Genomic DNA, 21,219 nt, shown 5'->3' with positions numbered 1-21,219 from the left:
TCACTGATGACTCATCCGACCCACCCCAGCAAGGAGACCTCCTCCTCCTGGCCTGACACACGGTGGAGACCTGGTTGCCAGGCAATAAGACACAACATATATAAATAGAATGTGCTTTCTTGCGGTTAGCATGAGGCCCATTTTGTGGGCTGTGGTCCAGCTCTCGTTTCTCCTCTGGCCCTTGGCCTCCCTTCACGCGTCTCCTCCTGCAGTAGGTTCCATCCAGGCCAGACTGGATGAGAACTGCATAACCAGGAGACGGGTGTCTGGGGGCCGTGGACCCCTTTGCAGGGCGAGGTGGAGCTCTTGTCTCCGGGAAAGAACAGGATGAGGCTGTGCAGGCAATGGTGAAGGGAAATGGGGAGACCGAAGTGTGGGTGGCAGCAGACAGGCTGAACTTTCACCGTTTGGCTGGGTGAGAGAGGTGGGGCCCCGGAACCAGGAGAGCCAACTGGAGCACTTTGATGCCTTGCTGGGACTGAGTCAGGAGGACCTGGGGGAAGACTCTTGCATGGCAGAGCATGTCCATTTCCGAAGGGCAGGGAGGCTCTGCTGCCCTGGGTGCCCTTGAGGGCAGGGGCAGCTTCCTGTGTGGGTCTCCAGGGTACCTGGATGCTCTGGCTTACTCATCTGCTGCCTCTAGGCTGAAGATGTCTTGAGAGGGTGGCTCCCCAGGGGGGCCTCCACTTGCAGCCCCAGGCACACTCACCCTGGTCATACCAAAGGCCGTGGAAATGGTACCAGCTGTCATTTTAGGGTTCCTTTCTTGGCCAGGCAGGTATATCATCCTTTTTTTTTTTTTTTTAACAAGGGCTTTATTGAGGTGTAATATACATATGATTAAATTCATCAGTTTTAGGTGTAAAATTTGATGAGTTTTGATAAGGGTATGCAGTCTGGTGGCGCAGTGGTTAAGCTCTCGGCTGCTAACCAAAGGGTGGCAGTTCAAATCCACCACCGCTCCTTGGAAACCCTATGGGGCAGTTCCAGTGTCTTACAGGAATCGACTCAACGCCAATGGGTTATACAGTCTTGTAACTACCATCACAATGTTCATAGCCTAGAACATTCCCAACACCCCAGAAAGTTTCCAATCTCTTCCTCCATCCCTGGCTGCTGGCAACCAGTGATCACTGTTGTCGTTGTTGGTATGTGCCATCGAGTTGATTCCAACTTATAGCAACCCTACAGGGCAAAGCAGAACTGCCCCATGGGATTTTCAAGGATTGCTTGGTGGATTCAAACTGCCAAACTCTTGGTTAGCAGCCAAGCTCTTAACCATTGCAACACCAGGTCTTGTGATCACTACAGTTTTGCCTTTTCTAGAATTTCATATAAATGGAATTATATTAATGTAGTCTTCTGTCTGGCTTCTTTCACTTTACATAATGCTTTTGAAATTCATTCATGCTACCATTGCTTTTTATTGTTTCCAGTTTTATTCATAAATAAAACAGCTGTGAGGATATATACACAAGTCTCTGTGTTGACATGTTTTCATTTCTCTTGAGGAAATATTAGGAGTGGAGTTGCTAGCTCAATAATTAGGTATTATCCCCACTTCAGAGATGAACAGACTGAGGATCACATAAGTTAAACAGCTTGCTGGAGCTCAGACAGCTAATAGGTGGCAGATATCCAAAACCAAGTCTGTTCTCTACACCAGGTGGTTACCCACAGGAAGCAGATATTTTTTGAGGTCAAGGTACTTCTTTGGTTTCTTCCAGTGCCTGGAATAGTGCAAGCCTCACGGTAGGTAATTAGTGCACATGGGTGGAATCCAGCTGTATTCAGGTTCGCTGCTTACATAATAGACTGATTCACACTGAACACAGCCTGGTTGCTGAGCACACTATGCACACAGGGACTGAGGTCACTGAGGGCATTTCAGCAGGTGACTTCCGGAAACTTAAGCGGCAGGCCTGCAGGGTTCTTGTTCTGTAAAGATGGTGTTTGCCAGGTTTCTCCACTGTAAAATTACTATTTCCCCCTTTGTAATAAATAACTCAAGGTGAGATACTTTGAGCAAGTATCCTGTGCCTCTTCAAGCTTTGACCTGCTAGTTTTGAAGGTCTGTTGTTAATTTCCTAACTCTACCATTTCTTCTGCATTTATTGGTTGGCATTCTTCTGTGAGGGAGAGCTCTCCCTTCCTCCTCATGTATGTATGTATATCAGTATGTACTCATGGACTGTTTTATTCTATTGCTGTTCAAAGGGTCCCAGTATGTCCCAGATTTACACTGACTCCTGTGTCCCTCTGACATGCCCATGTGATTCTTGGAGCACTTTCTCATCCTGGTGCAAGATGCTGCAGACTCACCTTGTACTTTCCTTCCGCGGTCCTGGCTCCTTAGTGGAGAATGACATTTAGTAACCAAGACTGGGGTGCGAGGTGTACTCATTGTTACTGGGATGTCACTGCTTCTGGGTGCTCTCAAGCTGCTCATTTTTAAGACAGCACACCAGATGAAGAGAAGGGCTATGGGGTCTGGTCTGTAAATCAGGGGCTTGGCAACCCAGGCAGAAAGCCATACAGAATCTGTAACAAACGCACTCTGAGTGCAGTTCGCTGCTCCTCTGGGTAGTGGGACCATCCAACCAGGCAGTGTGGCCCCTTTGCTCAGAAATCTCTACAGATTTCACAGATGTATCAAACTCCTGGGGCAAAACCTTTCAGCTTTTCTTGCCCTAGTGTGACTTGTTTCCATGGCAGAAGAAGGGGGTTGCCATGGATATAGGAAAATTGCTCCCCCCGCCCTGCAGTTTCTCTTGGAGGACTCTTTCATGGAGGCCAGAGAAAGCTTCAGGGCTTTCGTGCTGGCCTTGAACCAGTGAGGAAAAGGTCTGAGGAATGGTTTTCAGTGTGGATGCCCTCTGGCTGACCACTGGCCCGTAAGACAGCCTGACCAGTGAACTGAACTCCAGGAACTACACGTGGTGATTCATGTCTGGGGCCCATTTCGGAGTTGATCTCCCTCTCTTCTCAGCCCTGTCAGGAGCCCTCCATTCTGCAGGGCCTGCTGGCTTTGGGGCCCCCTGGGCTAGGGGCAGGGCTGGCTCCTGTGGGCAGCAGTTGGGGACAAGCAGTGCCTCTGCTTCCCTGGCTTTCACATGCCTTCCCTCACTGCCCCTCACCACAGTCCTGGGGGCAGGATGCCTTTTCCTGTCTTAAGATGCTGAGGCTCAGGGCACAAGGCTGAGAACAGGCGCCTGTCTCCTGCCCACTCTCAGGTTCCTCCCAGTCAGCCTGGCCAGAGCCGCAGGCCTGGAGGCCTCAGGGCAGATGCTGTTTGAGGGCATAGATGCCATTTGGGCAGTTCCAAAATCTAGAGGGGCTGAGGGGCCAGTGGTACCGCATCCTCTCAGGGCACTGAGAGGGCACCCTGGGTGTGCACTGACAACAGTCTAAGAACTAGCTAACTAGATTAACTAACGGCTGCAACCCTTGTGGTTTTACTTGTAGAAACTAGCGGTGGAAGGAGCTACATCAGCAGGGGTTATGATGAGCCATCAGGGTGAAAATGACTAGCTTATTACTTGTTTCTGCTGGTGTGAGCCCCTGATGGAGCTCCGAGGGAGCTCCGAGTCATGCCAACCAGCACTGAGGGGAGCTGGGAGGGTATTGGGGTGGAGGTGCCTGGAATGAAGGAAGCCAGGGGTTTCCAGAATCGCAAGGCTGAAGTGAACAGGTAGAGCATCAGGTACCGGGAGGGACAGCTGAAGCTGGCAAGACAGAGAGTGGCTGGTGCCCTGAGGAGTTAGGCCATCAGGGCGGGGTGGAACTGGGCCTTTCAGAGGAATGGTGAGAAAGGCAGCCAGGGAGGGTGCGCTAGTCTACTACATGTCCCAGGGGCCTGGTGACAGCCATCTAACCCTTCTCTGCCACTTTTTCTTCATATGCAAAAAGACAGTAATAATTCTGTTGACCTACTTCTCAGGGTGTTTGTGAGAAAGAATAAAACATGGTAATTTTAAGAGGGTAGGGAAGAGGCAGAGAGAGAAGGGAAAAGAAGAACAGGAAGAGAATAAGATGACAGAAACAGGAGGAAGGGAAGAAGATAATCCTCATTTTGTTGTCAAGATACATGTGTTAGAAGCAAGGGCTGGTCCATTAGAGGGTCTTTTTCCAGGAGCACTGGTAGTGCAGCGTTAAGTGCTCAGCTACTAACTGAAAGGTTGGTGGTTTGAACCCACCAGCTGCTCTGTGGGAGAAAGATATGACAGTCTGCTTCGGTAAAAATTAAAACCTGTTGCCACTGAATCGATTCCGACTCATAGTGACCCTACAGGCCAGAGTAGAATTGCCTCATAGGGTTTCCAAGGAGCGCCCGGTGGATTTGAACTGCCGACTTTTTGATGAGCAGCCATAGCTCTTAACCACTAGGATTTCACTGTGAAGATTACAGCCTTGGAAACCCTATGGGGCAGTTCTACACTGTCCTACAGGGTCACTATGACTTGGAATTGACTCTACAGAATTGGGCTTGGTTTTTAAAAAAATTTTATTTGGATCTTTTTCCTTAATAGGAGTTCTCCCCTAAAGGTAATCCACAATATTGCTTTTGCATTAAAAACAAAAATGCATCATGAAAGTGAGCACACTTGGGTAACGCTGGGACAGGGGCTAAGAGAATGAGAAAGGGTCAGTCAGTGCACGGCAAGTAGGCAAGTACAGAAGCTTCACTTCTCAAACACAAGTGAGTGTTGGTCTCTCAGGTGTTTCTCCCATCTGGCCTCAAACATTTGGGGCAAAAAGAAATCTCCCTGTACACTGAGAAGCTGCCATTAGCTCTATGTTCTTGTTATGAACATTTTTCACTTAAAAAAAAAAGAATAAAGTTAAAATTTAATATACATACCAGCTATTCAAAATTATATTTGTAAGTATGAGGAAAATAAAGTGAAACTACTAGTGCTGTGTTAAGTGAAAAAGTAGGAGACAAAGCTGCACATCTAGTCTAACCATTGTTATCGCTGTGGAGTCCATTTGGACTCATGGCCACTCCATGTGTGCAGAGTAGAGCTGCTCCATACAGTTCTCAAGGCTGCCACCTACAACTACTTAAAAACTACCTAAAAAAAAAAAAAAAAAAAAAAACCCGAACACCAGCATAACCAAAATCTATGCACAGAGATAAGCCTGGAAAGAAATACAGCTGCAGGAAAGTTTTCTTGTCCCCTGTGTTTTCCATGTTTCCTATTATAAATTCATATAACATAATGGAAAATATGGCACAAACTTAACTTTAAAGTAAAAAGTATATGTACTAGAAACCAATGAAAGAAAGAATTACAGAAGACTGAGATCATGGAGAATTCAAGGCAATCTTGTTACAATTCTTGTCACCTTGTGTCTCTCCTCACTCTCAGAAAACTTGGGCAACTCCAAACAGTAGAAACCCCAGCAATGGCTTTTTGTTGGCTGTGGAGGCACTGTGGACTTTTTCTAGATTTACCCTCCTAATGTTTGGCTTTTTGTAACAATGAGGTGGGTTTTCACCCTTAACTGCTCTAGGGATAGTATGAGGAATAGGTTAGGCACAGACCGTTTACATAGAGTATGCCTAAAGTGTCCTCCTCTTTTGTCCCAAATTCTACTTGTACACGTGGGCTTCCGTTCCCACGCCCTTCTCAGGGAAGACACTATTGGCTCTACCCAGCTCCTTTGTTTCTGCTCAGATATGGCCTGGTGGTATGCCTAGCCCTAGGGTAAACCTCCCCTGTGCTGAACTCATCATGGTAATCCTGACTTATGGGCCAGGTACAGCCTGTGACCCAGCCCCAGCCAATGAGATGCTATTTTAGGTTCAGTTCCCAGTGACAGACCTTCATTTGGCTCTCATGTAAAAGTCGGGAGCCCTGTAGTCCAGACTGACAAGGAAGTTCTGCTCCATGAGTCCCCAGATGCCCAGGCCCCTTCCTGCCCATATCCTCAGTCTCCAGGATGGCCTGTAGGTACTCCAAGACGGAGGAAGGGGTGAAGACAGAGGAGCAGAAGCAGTGGCGTCTTAAGGAAGGATCTCTCAGGAAGGTTTCTGGAAGGACAATTCCACTTATTTCCCTTGAGCCAGTGCTTAGTCACGTGCTCTTTAGGCAATCGAATGGACAGCAATGGGTTTAGTTTTATGAGCTTAATAAGAAGCCCTGGTGGTGCTGAAGTTAAACGCTCAGCTGCTAATCGATAGGTTGGAGGTCTCAATCCACCAGCCACTCTGGGGTAGAAAGATGTGGCAGTCTGCTTTTGCAAAGATTACAGCCTTGGAAGCCCTACAGAGCAGTTCTACATTGTCCTGTAGGGTCGCTATGAGTCGGAATTGACTCAGTGGCAATGGGCTTGGGCTTGGATGTGCTCAATACCTGCTGCCGTTGAGTCGATTCTGACTCATAGCGACCCAATAGGACAGAGTAGAACTGCTCCATAGGGTTTCCAAGGCAGTAATCTTTATGGAAGCAGACTACTTCACCTTTCTCCTATGGAGCAGCTGATGGCTTCAAACTGCCAATGTTTTGTTTAGCAGTGGGCAGTTCTCTCTGTCCTGTAGGGTCGCCATGCATTGGAACTGACTTGACGGCAATGGTTTGGGTTTTTTTTTTTTGGTTTTTATGTGCTCATTAAAAATCTGATTACAGTGTAAAGAGAAGAATGTGCTCTTCCTTCCAAAGAATAAAGTATGAAAAAGGAAAAAAAGAGAAGCTTTACAGTGGAGAAACCTATCAGAAATCATAAATCATGTTGACAGATGTACCTTTGATATGTGATCACAATGGCACTTTACCTCTGTGATCTTCCTCCCTAAAACTCGTAACTCCAGTTTAACCATAAAAAAAAAAAATCATAAAAATTCCAATTGAGAGATATTCTACAATACACATGACCAGTCTTCCTCAAAACATCAAAGTCACTAAAAACAAGTCTGAGAAACTGTCACAGCCAAGAGGAGCCTAAGGAGACATGACAACTAAGTGTCATGTGGTGTCCTGGATGGGATCCCAAGTCAGAAAAAGGACATTAGGTAAACACTAAGGAGAGATGAGTACAGCACAGACTTTAATTAGTAATACCAAAACCAAACCAAACCCGATGCCACCGAGTCAATTCCAACACACAGCGACCCTACAGGACAGAGCAGAACTGCAACACAGGGTTTCCAAGGAGCAGCTGGTGGATTCGAACTGACGACCTCTTGGTTAGCAGCAGAGCTCTTAACCACTGTGCCACCAGGGCTCCTATTAATAATAACATAATGATATAGGTTCATTAATTGTAACAAATGTACCACAGCAATGTAAAGTGTTAATAGGAAAAACGGGTGCAGGGTATGTGGAAATTCTCTGTACTATCTTCTACTCTGTAGGAAGACACGATGTTTGAAATTGAAGAAGCCACCTTTTGACTGTAGAAACACCAATTCACAGTCCTGGCATCCTTAAACTACAAAATCAACCAACCTTGGACCCATCCATTTCTGGATTTTCTGTCACGTGAGAAAATAAACTCTGTTGTTTTGGGCCAGGTGTCTTGTTCCTTATAGTGAATGCATCCTAACTGATATGACTCATGCTACGTTCCTGGCCACTGCTCTGATTTGGGCCTTCATCTCCTTACCCTTCTCCTTACTGTTTGGCCTGCTCCACCACTGTTCCCTCCTGATCTCCCTGCTGCTTTCTTCCTACTCTGGCTTTACCTCCTGCTTACATCCCTCCCATCAATGAAAGCTGGGGCATGTTCTCTCAGACTTCCAAGCTTGTGCACACTGTTCTCTCTGCCTGGAATGTGTGCCCCTCCATCCTTATTTCTCCCAGCAAATTACTCCTGATTCAAGTTTCAGTTTACCATATATGGGAGACAGGATTCTAAATCCTCACCCCTGGTATCCATGCCCTGCAGAATCCACAGTGCTGTGAACAGAATGGACTTTACTCCCGTGATTAGGTTAAATTTTATGGCATGGTGCATTTAAGAACGGGAGATTATCTGGGTGGGCCTGACTTAATCACATGAGCCCTTTAAAAGCATATTTTTCCCCAGCTGGTAAGAGAATTAAAAAAGAGACATGAGAAGTGTGAGTGGGATTTGGCAAGTGAGAAATTCCCCATTGCCGGCTTTGAGGGTGAAGGGGATCATGTGGCAAGAAATGTAGGTGGCCTCTAGGAGCTGGAAGCAGTCCCTAGCTGACAAGTCAGCAAGGAAATGGGGACATCAGTCCTACACCAGCAAGGAACTGCATTCTGCCAGTAAGAATGATGCTGGAAGTAGATCTCTCCCCAGAGCCTCTGGGTGAGCACTCAGCTCAGCTGACATCTTGATTTCACCCTTGTGGTGCCCCAAGCAGAGAGCCCAGCCACGCTGAGCTGGACTTCTGACCTGCAGAACTGTGAGCTCACAGATGGGTGTTGTTTCAAGCAACAGAAGCTAATACATTATGCCTGTTCTCTGAAGTCTTCCCTTACTTCCCCAGACATACCTACTACTTCTTTCTGCTCTTTTGGCACTATATACATGTGCCTGTCATACTGTAACACACTCTTTATGGTTATCTGTTGACTTGTCTGCCTTCCTTACAGATTCTGAGTTCTAGGATGGTGGGGGCTGTGTTGCTTTATCATTACAATCCCAGGCACAGAGTAGGCAGGCAAAAAATACTTGTTGAATGAGAGTTTCACCAAGAAAAATAAAAATTCTAAAATCATTAATCTGCAATCACATATACCAAAAGAACCAAAGATTTTGGAGACTTAATATATGTTGTTGTTGTTAGCTGCCGCTAGTATAAAAAGGAAATGGAAAAAAAAAAAAAGCTACTATTAATATACACATGGGGTGTTTCTAAGGAACCCAGAAGTGAATGAAGTCCCCAGGAGTGGCAGGTGAGGGAAGGAGGGGAAGAGTGAGCAGAGGTATGAGGAAGAACCCGTCTCTAGATTACTTAGTAAACAAACAGGTATTTATTGAACGCCTGCTATGTGGTCAGGCCAGGAGCCCTGGAGTTTAAGATTTGAATCCTGTCCTCGGGCATACCAGGCCCTCCTTCCTGTGGCATGTTGATTATTGTGAGCTGCCATTGGGTAAACTACTGATTCATGTGACCCCATGCATAATGGCACAACACAGAACGCTGCTGTCTCGACCATCCCTATGACTGGAGTGACAGGACCACTGTGACCCGTGCAGTTTTCACTGGCTGATTTCCAGAGGTAGATCACCAGACCTTTCTTCCTAGTCTGTTTTAGTCTGGAAGCTCTGCTGAAACCTGTTCAGTATCACTGTAACACCCAATGGGTGGTGGCAGTGCCTGTGGTGCACTGGTCCAGAATTGAACCTGGAACTCCTGCATGGAAGGAGGGAATCCTACTGCTTAACTGCCAATGCCTCTTTTGGTTCTGACATTTTAAGTTCTGTGGCATTCCTTATGAAGTCTCAAAGACGTTCCTGCTTTTATGTGTCCTCCCTTTTCAAACAGGTGGGAGCAAACTGATTTTCCATCGAGCCTTTATTTTGAAGGTCCTTCCTACCAGCCCTTCTTTGTGCAGGCTGCACAGCTCTGTGGAGCTGGTGTACTACCGCTGTTTATCAGACCAGTGTGACAGTCACAGAGGTTGTTTTCAGGCTGTGACTACTATAAACACTGGTGTAATGACTGTCTTGTCCCTGTGCCTTTGATACCTCTGCAGGAGATCTGGAATAAAAGTTCCCAAAAGTAGACCCAGCAATTCTGATATTACAAAACCCCTCTCCCTCAGTCCCTGCCCCACAGGCGCCAGCTCCCTTGACCCACTGGGACTCCTGAGTTCAAGCAGCTCCTTACCTCTGGGCCCCGAGGGTGCCACTCCCATCTCTCTCATTCCAAGTACTGGGGATGAACGGTGTTCTGGAACAGATGGGGAAGGGCACTGAGGGACCAAACAGCAGTGTGGTGGAGAAGAGTTGGGGTGGGAAAGATGCTTTCTGGGTCTGAGAAGAGTGGGGTAAGAACATTGGAAAGCAGGTTAGTCACATTACGTAGGGCCTCTCACACTGGATGATGAATTTGTTTTTTCCTGTGGGCGACAGGGAGCAAAGAGAAGATTCCATGAGAGAGACTCAGGGTTTAGGGTTGTCTCTGGTGGTGGCTTTGGGGATACGGGTTTCAACTCATCTCTCTGACTGATGTTTTCACGACTGCTAACCTAGAGTTACGGCTGTAGCAGTACACTGACAGGGAGCTGCCAGAAATTCAAGCCAGATTCAGAAGAGGACGTGGAACCAGGGATATCATTGCTGATGTCAGATGGATCCTGGCTGAAAGCAGAGAATACCAGAAAAATGTGTACCTGTCTTTTATTGACTACGCAAAGGCATTCAACTGTGTGGATCATAACAAATTATGGATAACATTGCGCAGGATGGGGATTCCAGAATGCTTAATTATGCTCGTGCAGAACGTGTACATAGATCAAGAGGCAGCTATTGGAACAGAACAAGAGGATACTGATTGGTTTAAAGTCAGGAAAGGTGTGTGTCAGGGTTGTATCCTTTCACCATACTTATTCAATCTGTATGCTGAGCAAATAATACGAGAAGCTGGAGTATATGAAGAAGAATGAGGCATCAGGATTAGAGGAAGACTCACTGACAACCTGTGTTATGCAGATAACAAAACCTTCTTGCTAAAAGTGAAGAGGACTTGAAGCACTGATGAAGATCAGACTACAGCCTTCAGTATGGATTACACGTCAACATAAAGAAAACAAAAATCCTCACAACTGGACTAATAAGCAACACCAAGATAAAATGACAAAAGATTGAAGATGTCAAAAAAAAGAAAAAAAAAAAAACCCAAAACCAAGCCCATTGCTATCTAGTCGATTCCGACTCATAGCAATCCTAAAGGACAGAGTAGAACTGCCCCATCGGGTTTCCAAGAAGCGCCTGGTAGATTCTAACTGCCAGCCTTCTGATTAGCAGCTGTATCTCTTAATCATTACTCCACCATGGTTTCTTGATGTTGTCAGGGACTTCATTTTACTTGGATCCACCATCAACACCCATGGAAGCAGCAGTCAAGAAATCAAACGACACATTGCACTGGGCAAATCTGCTGCAAAAGATCTCTTTAAAGTGTTGAAAAGCGAAGATGTCACCCTGAAAATTAAGATGCTTCTTACCCAAACCAAGGTGTTTTCAATCGCCTCATATGTATGTGAAAGCTGGACAATGAATAAGTATTACCAAGAAAGAAGCGATGCCTTTGAATTATGGTGTTGGTGAAAAATACCGAATGGGTGCCAGAATAACGAACAAATCTGCCAGCTACCTCTCACATACTTTGGACATGTTATCAGGAAGGACCAGTCCCTGGAGAAGGACATCATGCTTGGTAAAATAGAGCGTCAGCAAAAAAAGAGAAAGACCCTCAATGAAATGGATTGACACAGTGGCTGCAACAATGGGCTCAAGCATAACAGCGATTGTGAGGATGGCACAGGACCGGGCAGTGTTTCGTTCTGTTGTACATGGGGTCGCTATGAGTCGGAACCGACTCGACGGTACTTAACAACAACAACCTGAAGAAGAAATACTTGCTGGGCCGACCTTCTAGAATGGGGCTACGAATTAAACAGAATGTACGTACATAATACTTGGCGGGTCTCCGGGGTGGGGGCGGGGCGGGTAACCTCTGCAACTAGACCCAAAAGTTAAGAGGCCATTGGGTTTTCGCCTTGCAACAACTTGCCCTGGCTTCGGAACCCGTCGCTGCCTCTCTTCTCTGCCGGCCAGAGGGCCCGCTTTTCGGGGTTCCGGGATCTGCGGCGGCGGGGACAAGATGCAGGTGCGTGTGCGCCGCGAACAGAGCTGCCGACAGCTCGGAGCCGGAGGCGGGCCAGCAGCACCGGCCCGGCCGGGGCTGGAGCCCGGGCGCCCCTAGGGTGGGGCGCGCGGGGGCGCGGCTGGCCACTGCGCAGGCGCGGGCTCGCGGCCTCGGCTCAGCGCGGCGCTGCGAGGCCGGGCGCGCGCCAGCGGAGGGCCGTGACGTGCTCCGCGCTGCGCCTGACGTCAGGGCTCCGGGAGTAGTGGCGGCGGGCTGCCCTCAGCTGCGGCGCCCAGCAGGGTGGTACTGCCGGCCGGCGGTGGCGTTCGGGGTCGCGCGGCCCGCGGCGGCGGCGGCGGGGCTGACGACGATCGGGACTCCCGGCATCTCCGGCCGCAGGGCCGCCGCTCCCTCCCCTTCTCCGGCCTCTGGCGGCGCCCGGCCCGCGGCTTCCTCTTTTCCGGCGGCTCCCCGCTGGCCTCGGGGCCGCGGCGGCTAGAAGCACCGAGGGGCACCGAGAGGCCCCGGCCGGCTGGCGAGGGCCCCCGAGCCCGCCGCTCCGCCCGGCCCGGGCTCCATGTGAGAGGAATCGGCCCGGACCGCCGGCCAGGACCGACTCCTCGCGCGCCCCTCCGGCCCCCGCGGGCCCCGCGGCCTCCCCCGACCGGGGGGCGCGGTGACAGGCCGAGCGGGGGCGGGGGGGCGGGTGCGGCGGCGGCCCCTCCTCGGGCCTCGGCTCCCGACGTCCCGGCGGGGCGGACGGTACGTGCCTGTGTGTGTGTCTGTGTCTGCGGGGGAGGGGGGCGCCAGCGCTGTTCGCCGCTCGGCGGCTGGGGATCGCACCGGTGATCCGCCGTTGCTGGGGGACAGGCCTCGGGTCCCCGAGTGCTGCGCTGAGCCCTGTCGGATGAAGTAGGCGGCGGGGGTCGCGTGGCTGTCACACTCTGCAGGGATTGTACGAGGACGGGTGCTGGGAGAAGCAGAAATGTAGCGTACCGTAACCGAAAAATCGCTTGTCTTTGCACTGTCTCGTGGTGGTAATCTGTCGATTAGGATTGCTTCCTTTCCGTTACGGAGCGTTTAGCTAGCATCAACTGTGCGCCCGGCAGTTAGCAGGCAGTATTTCTTGTCATCTTCCCAGCCCAGTGAAGTGAGCACGTTTCTCCGTATTTTACAGATAAAAAATTGAGGCTTAGAGAGATTAACGGATTTCACAAGGTCATGTAGCTGGGAATCGAGGAAGCCTTGATTCGAATATGCAGATGTCTTTCTGTAGGACTGTATTTCTCCATCTTGCAAAAAAAAAATGAGATAAATGAGAATGGCTGCACAGTTTCTTCCGGAGGTAAATGCTAAACTCGTAGGTAGATATAGTTTACCTTCCCCTAACGTGGGCTGCTCCATGTGTTTTGCTTCGAAAAGGCAAAATCATTTTCTTGGCTTAAAAAAAGTTTTTTTTTTTTTTTTTTTTTTTTTCCCAAAACCGTTAGTAAGCATCTTTACCTTTTTTGCAGTAGGGCTGCAGAGAAAAAATTTCCCCTCCTACAAAAAGAAGAAAAGTATTTGGTGAAAGTGTATATGTCTTGAAAAGTTACAATTTTACTTTTGCAGTTTGTTCTTGATGCGTACAGGGAACTCACAGTAGGTTATTCGAGATTTCCTTATTGCAAAATTTGTTGCTAGATTATGTGGCAATGGCTCCACACTTACCAGTTTGTGCGCTGTATTTTGCAGTATTCCTGAGTTCAGTGTCGATATTTAAAGTATAGAATATCGTAGAAACTTGTCTTGATGAGGTGATTATTTTTTCATTTGTATGTAGTGACATGTTTACTGGCAAAGTGAGAGTTCTCATTTTAGCATTTTGACTTGTACTTTTTTTTTTTGATTGTGGTAAAAAATACGTAACAAAACATTTGCCAGTTGAACAATTTTTTACGTGTGTAATTCAGTGACATTGATTACGTTCTCCATGTTGTGCAGCCGTTATCACTCTCCTTTTCCGAATTATCTCACCATCATTAGCATAAACTCAGTGCCTCCTACGCAATAACTTCCCCTTTTCCCCTCCCTCCCACCCCTGGCTACTGGCTTGTGCTGTTTTTTTAGTTACCGTTAGTGAAAAAGGAAAGAGCCAGAGCTCTTCACAGAAGAAAATGCTGATCGATTCCCGTAGATAACTGAAATTTCAGGCATAGTTAAAAGTGTTTAATAAATCTATTGATACCCAATTATAGTACTCTGTAATTTTCTCTAGTATGCTGTCAGGCTGAAGAAAATCTGTAATTAAATGTCTTTGAAACGTCTGTAGAGGAAAGGTCAAATTACAGAGTTAACAGGTGGGTGGTTTACACATTGATTTGTTGTTGGTTAAAGTATAAACATATGTTGAATATTGCTATGTTGAATATGATATTCTTACAGAATGATTATGTGGTCACACTCTCCATGTGTCTGTTTTGAAAGAACTAGCTGTTAAAGCTTATCAAATAATTGGATTACTTTGCAGACTGAATCTTCTAAGCAGTGTTTTAGGTGGAGCTTTCAATTTACTTTACCTTTTGCTACCAAGGGGGAAAAAAAAAGCCAAACCAGTTGCCATCCAGTTGATTCCGACTCATAGCGACCCTACAGGACGGGGTAGAACTGCCCCAAAGGGTTTCCAAGGAGCACCTGGCGGATTTGATCTGCAGACCTTTTGCTTAGCAGCCATAGCTCTTAACCACTACGCCACCAGGGCTTCCACCAAGGAAGTAGACTATGTTTAATAGGTACTGTATTAAAATGAAGTCAGGTTTGGTGCTTGACATCTCTCACAGCCTTGGTTTCAGGATGATTTTTTTCCTTGTAGAATTGGACCTGTTTAGGCTCCCCCAACTCTAAATTTTTGTTAAGAAACGATTTCAATCATACAGAAAATTGGAAAGAATACCATAGTGAACACCATATGTTGACCTTCTAGGTTCAACATTTGTTGGCATTTGGCATGTTTGCTTTATCTATAGATGTGTGTTTATTATTTTTGGTTGAGCCTCACTCCTAAATATATCAGGGCGTTTTCTTACATTGCCAAAATACCATTACGGTTAATTTCCTTAGGTGTGATAATTCCTTAGTGTAATCTAATACCCATTCATATTAAAATTTTCCCGTTTGTCCTGAAAGATCTTTTATGGCTTTTACACCCCCTCCCTCCAAAAATATTTGGTTGTTAAATCTTTTCTAATTCTAGAACAGCTTTACCCCTTCCCCCCTTTTAAAATACTGATTTTTTGAACCAGTCAATGCAGTTGTTTTATAAAATGACTTAACATTCCGGATTTGCCTGAGGTTTTTTCCCCCTCGTAGTGTCATTTAGCTTGTTCCTCTATCCCCGCATATTAGCTGTAAATTGAAAGCTAAGTTTAAAGGGTTGATTAGTTTTAGATTAAATATTTTTAGCAAGAATACCTAGTAAGCGATGTCATGTACTTCCTATTGCATCCCATGAGGAAACTTTCTGATGCTAAATTTGATCACCTGGTTAAAGGGGTGAAGTTATATTATCTCTTCTGAAATTAGCAAGTAATCTCTGGCATGATAAATTAGCGCTGTCCTGATACCCTGTTTCCCAATAATCTTTCACCTAATAGCTGTAGCATCCATTGGTGGTCCTCGTCAGGCTAACTTGAATTTCAGTGTTAACAATCTTCTGTTAGTTTACAGATGAGTAAAATCACAGGAATTGTGAAGTATGTCGTGCAACTATGTTAATCAGAATCTGATTTTTGGATTTTTAAGATTTTTGATGGTAAATTCAAGGTATCTTGTGTTGTAAATTAAACATAGCAACAGCAAACCCTGATGTGAGAAAAGTGGGAAAAAACTCAATGTCTGTCTTTTCCTGTACTCTCAAGCAGTGTGTTTCTTGTCAGCTTTTCGTAGCCAGCATTTGTTGTACAGGAATAGCCAGAAATATAACATAATGGAAGAGTGGATTTACTCAAAAAATATTTCAAGACAATTATATATATTCTGATGTAATGGAAGAAGTATTGCATTGAGAGTCAGAATATCTGGATTCTAGTCCTAATTCTACCTGTATGTGAAGTTCAAAAATTTTAAGTTTTTAAACTTCATTCCATGTTTTCATTTCATAGTGAGTAAGATAGTAAACATCAGTGGATAAAGAATCAATATCTGGATTTCTGATAGCGAGGAGTGTTGATTACATTTAGAGGTGAGTCTCATTTTAATTAAGCCATATATGAAATCAAATATATATTATATAAAATTGAATTCATTTCCCTACTAATTAAGTAACCCACATTTGTTGTTGTTAGTTGCCATCAAGTCAGCTCTGACTCATGGCCACCCTGTACCCAACACAATGAAATGTTACCTGGTCCAGCTTCATTGTCGTGAACATGGTGTGTTTGAGTCCATTGTTGCAGCCATTGTATAGGGTTTTCCAATTTAGGAAGCTCATCTTCCAGCACTATATTGAACAGTATTCTCTTATGATCCACAGGGTTTTCATTGGCTAATTTTCAGAAGTAGATTGCCAGGCCTCTCTTCCTAGTCTGTTTTAGTTTGAAAACTGCTGAAACCTGTTCACCGTTGGTGATCCTGCTGGTATTTGAAGTACTGGTGGCTTTGCTTCCAGCATCACAGCAACATGCAAGCCACCAGAGTATGACAGACTGACAGAGGGCTAGTGGAACCTACATTTAGTAGGCAGTTATCTTAAGGAAAGATTCCCTTCAGTAATGTGTTCTCTTATTTAAAAAAAATCTCTTTTGTAAATTAGGTGAACCGTATGTATGCAAATAAAATATCACTTCTCTTATTCTAAAGTGTTGTGTAAGATTATCTGTATTTACCCACACATGTGCCCTTATGTTCAGTCTTTTGAGGAACCTCCAAACTGTTTTCCACAATGGCTGTACCATTTTGCATTTCCACCAGCAATGGATAAGGGTTCTGATTTCCCCACGTCCTCTCCAACACCTCGTTTCCTGTTTTTTTGATCACTGCCATTTCTAGTAGGCGTGAGGTGGTATCTCGTTGTGGTTTTGATTTGCATCTTTCTAATTTGTGGAGCCCTGGTGGCACACTGGTTAAGAGCTACAGAGAGCTATGGCTGCTAACCAAAAGTTGGGAGTTCAAATCCCCCAGCCTCTCCTTGGAAACCCTGTGGGGCAGTTCTGCTCTGTCCTGTAGGGCCGCTGTGAGTCGGAATTGACTTGATGGCAATGGGTTTGGTTTGGGTTTAATGACTAATGACTTTAAGCATCTTTTCATGTGTCTGTTGGTCATTTGAGTATCTTCTTTGGTGAAGTGTCTGTTCAAGTCCTTTGTCCGTTTTTGATGGGGTTGCTTGTCTTTTGTTGTTGAGTTGTAGCAGGTTTTTTATGTATATATTTTGAATATTAGACCCTTATCAGATACATGGCCCCCCAAATTTTCTCCCAGTCTGTAGATTATCTCTTCATTTTATTGATGAAGTGCTTTGATGAACTAAAGTATTAATTTTTGTAAGGTCCAGTTACCTGTTTTGTCTTTTGTTGCTGTTGCTTTGTTGTCATAAATGGATCTTTTAAAATATTCTGAGATCACTTAAAAGGTGATGTTTGCCAAATCACTGAAGATTTACAAAAGTTTTTTTCTGAATTTACTGATTGAGTTTTCTCTTTCTTTTTTCTCCCTCACGGTATCATTTTATTTAGAAAACTTAACCATCATTTTCTACGTTCCCAGCACTGATTTAACTAGTACTTTAAATATATTGGAAACCCTGGTGGCATAGTGTTTAAGTGCTACGGCTGCTGACCAAGAGGTCGGCAGTTCGAGTCCTCCAGGCGCTCCTTGGAAACTCTGTGGTGCAGTTCCAGTCAGTCCTATAGGGTTGCTATGAGTTGGAATCGACTCGACGGCAGTGGGTTTAGTGGGTGGGTTAAATATATTAATTTAATCCCTATACCAATCAAATAAGTTAGTTACTGTTAATATACCCGTATTACACTTGAGGGAACTGAAGCACAGAGACAATAAATAACTGGTCCAAATTCTCACAATTTGTGTATGCTAGAGCTGGGATTTCAATGTAGGCAATCTGACTGTAGGATCTTCGGTGGCACAGTAGTTAAGTGTTTGGCCTCTACCAAAATGTTGGCAATTTGAACCCACCAGCCGTTCCATGGGAGAAAGATGTGGCAGTCTGCTTCCGTAAAGATTATAGCCTTGGAAACCCTATGGGGCAGTTCTACTCAGCCCTGTAGGGTCGCTATGAGTCAGAATCAACTTGATGGCAATGGGTTTGGTTTTATTTGGGGGGTAACCTGATTCTAGGATCTGTGCACTTAACAGCCATACCATGTTGCCCTTTTTTATACGAGCATTGAGAAACTTGGATTCACTTTATCTAAGTAACATCATTATTATTTAACAGGTACCTACTATGTACCATGGTGGGGAGGATACTTACAGAAGTCCTTGAAAGAGGAAGCAACAATTGAACTAAATTAGTAAAACCTACCCATTAACTGATTCTGATTATAATATTTACTGTAAAAAATTTAAAATATAGAAAAGATGAAGAAGAAATAAAAGTAGTATAGTAGCTAAGAGTATGAACTTGGGAGTCAGACCTGAATTTGAATCCTGACTCTACTCTCCGACCTCTCTAAGCCTCACTTTCCTTCTCTGTCAAATAGAGATAGTAGTACCAAACTCATAGGTTTGTTATGAAATTTAAATGCAATAGTATATTTAGCATAGTGCATAGCATGTAAGTATTCAAAACTGTTACTTTTAGTTATTATAAAAATCACCCATAATCCAACAGATCACAGAGAATTTCTATTATGATACACATCAAAGCCCCCTTACTGAGCACGATTAAAACTGGTGGTGTTCAGTTTAATAAATGTACTGATTAATGAGAGGAATAAAATGACACATTTTTACTTTAAATATTTTGTTTTAAAAAACATAGATGTAAAGCAGTCTGAGTACAGGATCCTTCTAGATTTGTAGGATTTTTTCCTCTGGTCTTTTATAGTTGATTTACCTATACATGAAGGAGCCCTGGTAGCGCAGTGGTTAAAGCGCTCAGCTGCTAAGTGCAGGGTCGGTGATTCAAACCCACCAGCTGCTCTGCAGGAGAAAGATGCGGCAGTCCTCTTCTGTAAAGATTTACAGCCTTGGAAACCCCATGGAACAGTTTAACTTTGTCACGTAGGATCGCTGAGTTGGAATTGACTCGAGGGCAATGGGTTTGATGTTTCTGGTTTTCACCTATACGTAATTTGACAACAGGTTGTTTTTTTTTTTGACAACTTGTCTTTGAGGTTTCCTAGACATTCAACTGTATTTTCATGGAAACAGCAGCCCTTTTTTTTCACATTTATAACTTTATTGCTTTATGAAATGTTTAATTAAACTATGTAATTATGATAATGAGTACATAAACATGTTTGGGAACAAACAACGAATTCTTGGTAGGTTGATGGGAGCAGAAATGTACTGGTCTGGTAAAAAATAAGCTTAACTAGTGGTGAATGTTCAGTTATTTATGGAAGGAATGGGGAGTGTTGACTATTTTGCCAAATTGGCTTAAGTGAAGGCTGGATAAGAAAAATATTGTTAACATGACTTCTAATATCTCTGAGTATATGGATGTATGTATTATACAGATATTTAAACAAAGCCTTCAAAATTACGCAATCATAATAGCGAAATTTTATTTCAAATTTTTTGAGATTTTTTCATTTGTGCCTTTGGTTTTTCTTTCTATTCTGGTTCCTGGGAACATGTATAGTTTTTAGATTAGATCTATATTCACCGATTCTATCGTTTTTTTCTCAACATTTTCATTTCTTTGTCATTTTACTTTGCATCCCAGGAGAGCTTGTTGAATTTGACCTGCATAGCCACAGTGACAGTTCTGTTCTTTATGCCCTCCAGTATCTACTAAAAAATATTTTTCATCTTGTGGCTATTTTAATTCTGTAGTTAATTATCTTGGTAATCCAGAATCTCACCCATTTCCTTTTTCATCTTATCTTTGTTTTTCACTTCAACCTGATCTCTCCTTTGGGTTTTTGTTCCTGTTTCATAAAGGCATGTCTTCTGGCATTGAGGATGCCACACAATTTCTAATGAATTTCAAACCGTGTCTTGTAATATTTGAATGTCTAGTATGTGCCAGAATCTTTGCACACATTATTTAATTTTCACAGTAACTATAGTAGATATTATCCTGGAACCGTGGTGGCGAAGTGGTTAAGACCTTGGCTGTTAACAAAAAGGTTGGCAGTTCGAATTTACCAGCTGCTCCTTGAAAACCCTACAGGGGCAGTTCTACTCTGTCTTTTAGGGTTGGAATAATAAACAGGCTCAGAAATCCTAAGGACTGGGTTCTCTAGAAGAGCAAAACCATTGAAGTATGTATGTTGTTGTTGTTAAAATGTTGTTGTTGTTCGGTACCGTCAAATTGGTTCTGACTCATAGTAACCTTACGTACAACAGAATGAAGCACTACCCGGTCCTATGCCATCCTCACAATCACTGCTGTATTTGAGCCCATTGTTGCAGTTACTGTGTCAGTCCATCTTGTTGAAGGTCTTCCTCATTTTTGCTGGCCTTCTACTTTACCAAGCATGATGTACTTCTCCAGGGAATGGTCTCTTCTGATAACAGGTCCAGAGTACTTGAAATGAAGTCTTGTCATCCTTGCTGCTAAGGAGTATTCTGGCAGTACTTCTTCCAAGACATATTTGTTCGTTCTTCTGGCAGTCCACAGTATATTCAGTATTCTTTGCCAACACCATAACTCAAGTGCATCAATTCTTCTTCAGTCTTCCTCATTCATCGTCCAGCTTTCGCATGCATATGAGGATATTAAAAATACCGCGGTTTGGGTCAGGTGTACCTTAGTCCTCAAAGTGATATCTTTGCGTTTTAACACTTTAAAAGAGGCCTTTTGCAGCACATTTACCCTATGCAATATGTTGTTTAATTTCTTGACCGCTGCTTCCATGGCTGTTGATTGTGGACCTGAGTATAATGAAATCCTTGACAACTTCAGTCTTTTTCTGTTTATCATGATTTTGCTTATTTGTCCAGTTGTGAGGATTTTTGTTTTATGTTGAGGTATAACCCATACTGAAGGCTGTAGTCTTTGATCATCATCAGTAGGTACTTCAAGTCCTCTGCTTTCAGCGAGCAAAGTTGTGCCATCTGCGTACCACAGGTTGTTAATGAGTCTTTCTCCAATCCTAATGCTGTGTTCTCCTTTACATAGTCTGGTTTCTTGGACTATTTGCTCAGCACACAGATTGAATAAGTATGGTTGAAAGAATACAACCCTCACTCACACCTTTCCTGCAGTATCCACTTGTTCTATTCGAATGACTGCCTCTTGGTCTATGTACAGGTTCCACATG

General features: G+C 44.5%; 1 protein-coding gene and 1 long non-coding RNA gene across 3 annotated transcripts in view; one reads left to right on the top strand and one right to left on the bottom strand.

Annotated features, from left to right (window-relative positions):
- Positions 1–6,799: 6,799 nt before the first annotated feature.
- On the bottom strand, positions 6,800–11,944 carry LOC126078526 (uncharacterized). Its single transcript, XR_007518069.1, has 3 exons — positions 11,615–11,944; positions 9,809–9,954; positions 6,800–7,229 (listed from the first exon to the last, which is right to left on the bottom strand). It is a non-coding gene; the product is annotated as an uncharacterized LOC126078526 (long non-coding RNA).
- Positions 11,945–11,993: 49 nt separating this feature from the next.
- Positions 11,994–21,219, top strand: part of MAP3K2 (mitogen-activated protein kinase kinase kinase 2) — a 135,129-nt gene continuing 125,903 nt past the window's right edge. For both annotated transcript variants that reach the window (XM_049889098.1, XM_049889099.1), the window contains exon 1: positions 11,994–12,553. The gene's annotated coding sequence lies outside the window, so the exon portion shown is untranslated. The remainder of the gene's footprint in view (positions 12,554–21,219) is intronic.

This window comes from Elephas maximus, chromosome 6, assembly GCF_024166365.1.
Source record: "Elephas maximus indicus isolate mEleMax1 chromosome 6, mEleMax1 primary haplotype, whole genome shotgun sequence".
NCBI classification, from domain to species: Eukaryota; Metazoa; Chordata; class Mammalia; order Proboscidea; family Elephantidae; genus Elephas; species Elephas maximus.
The sequence above is the reverse complement of the archived record's forward strand: the minus strand, read 5'-3'. Positions and strand labels throughout refer to the sequence as shown.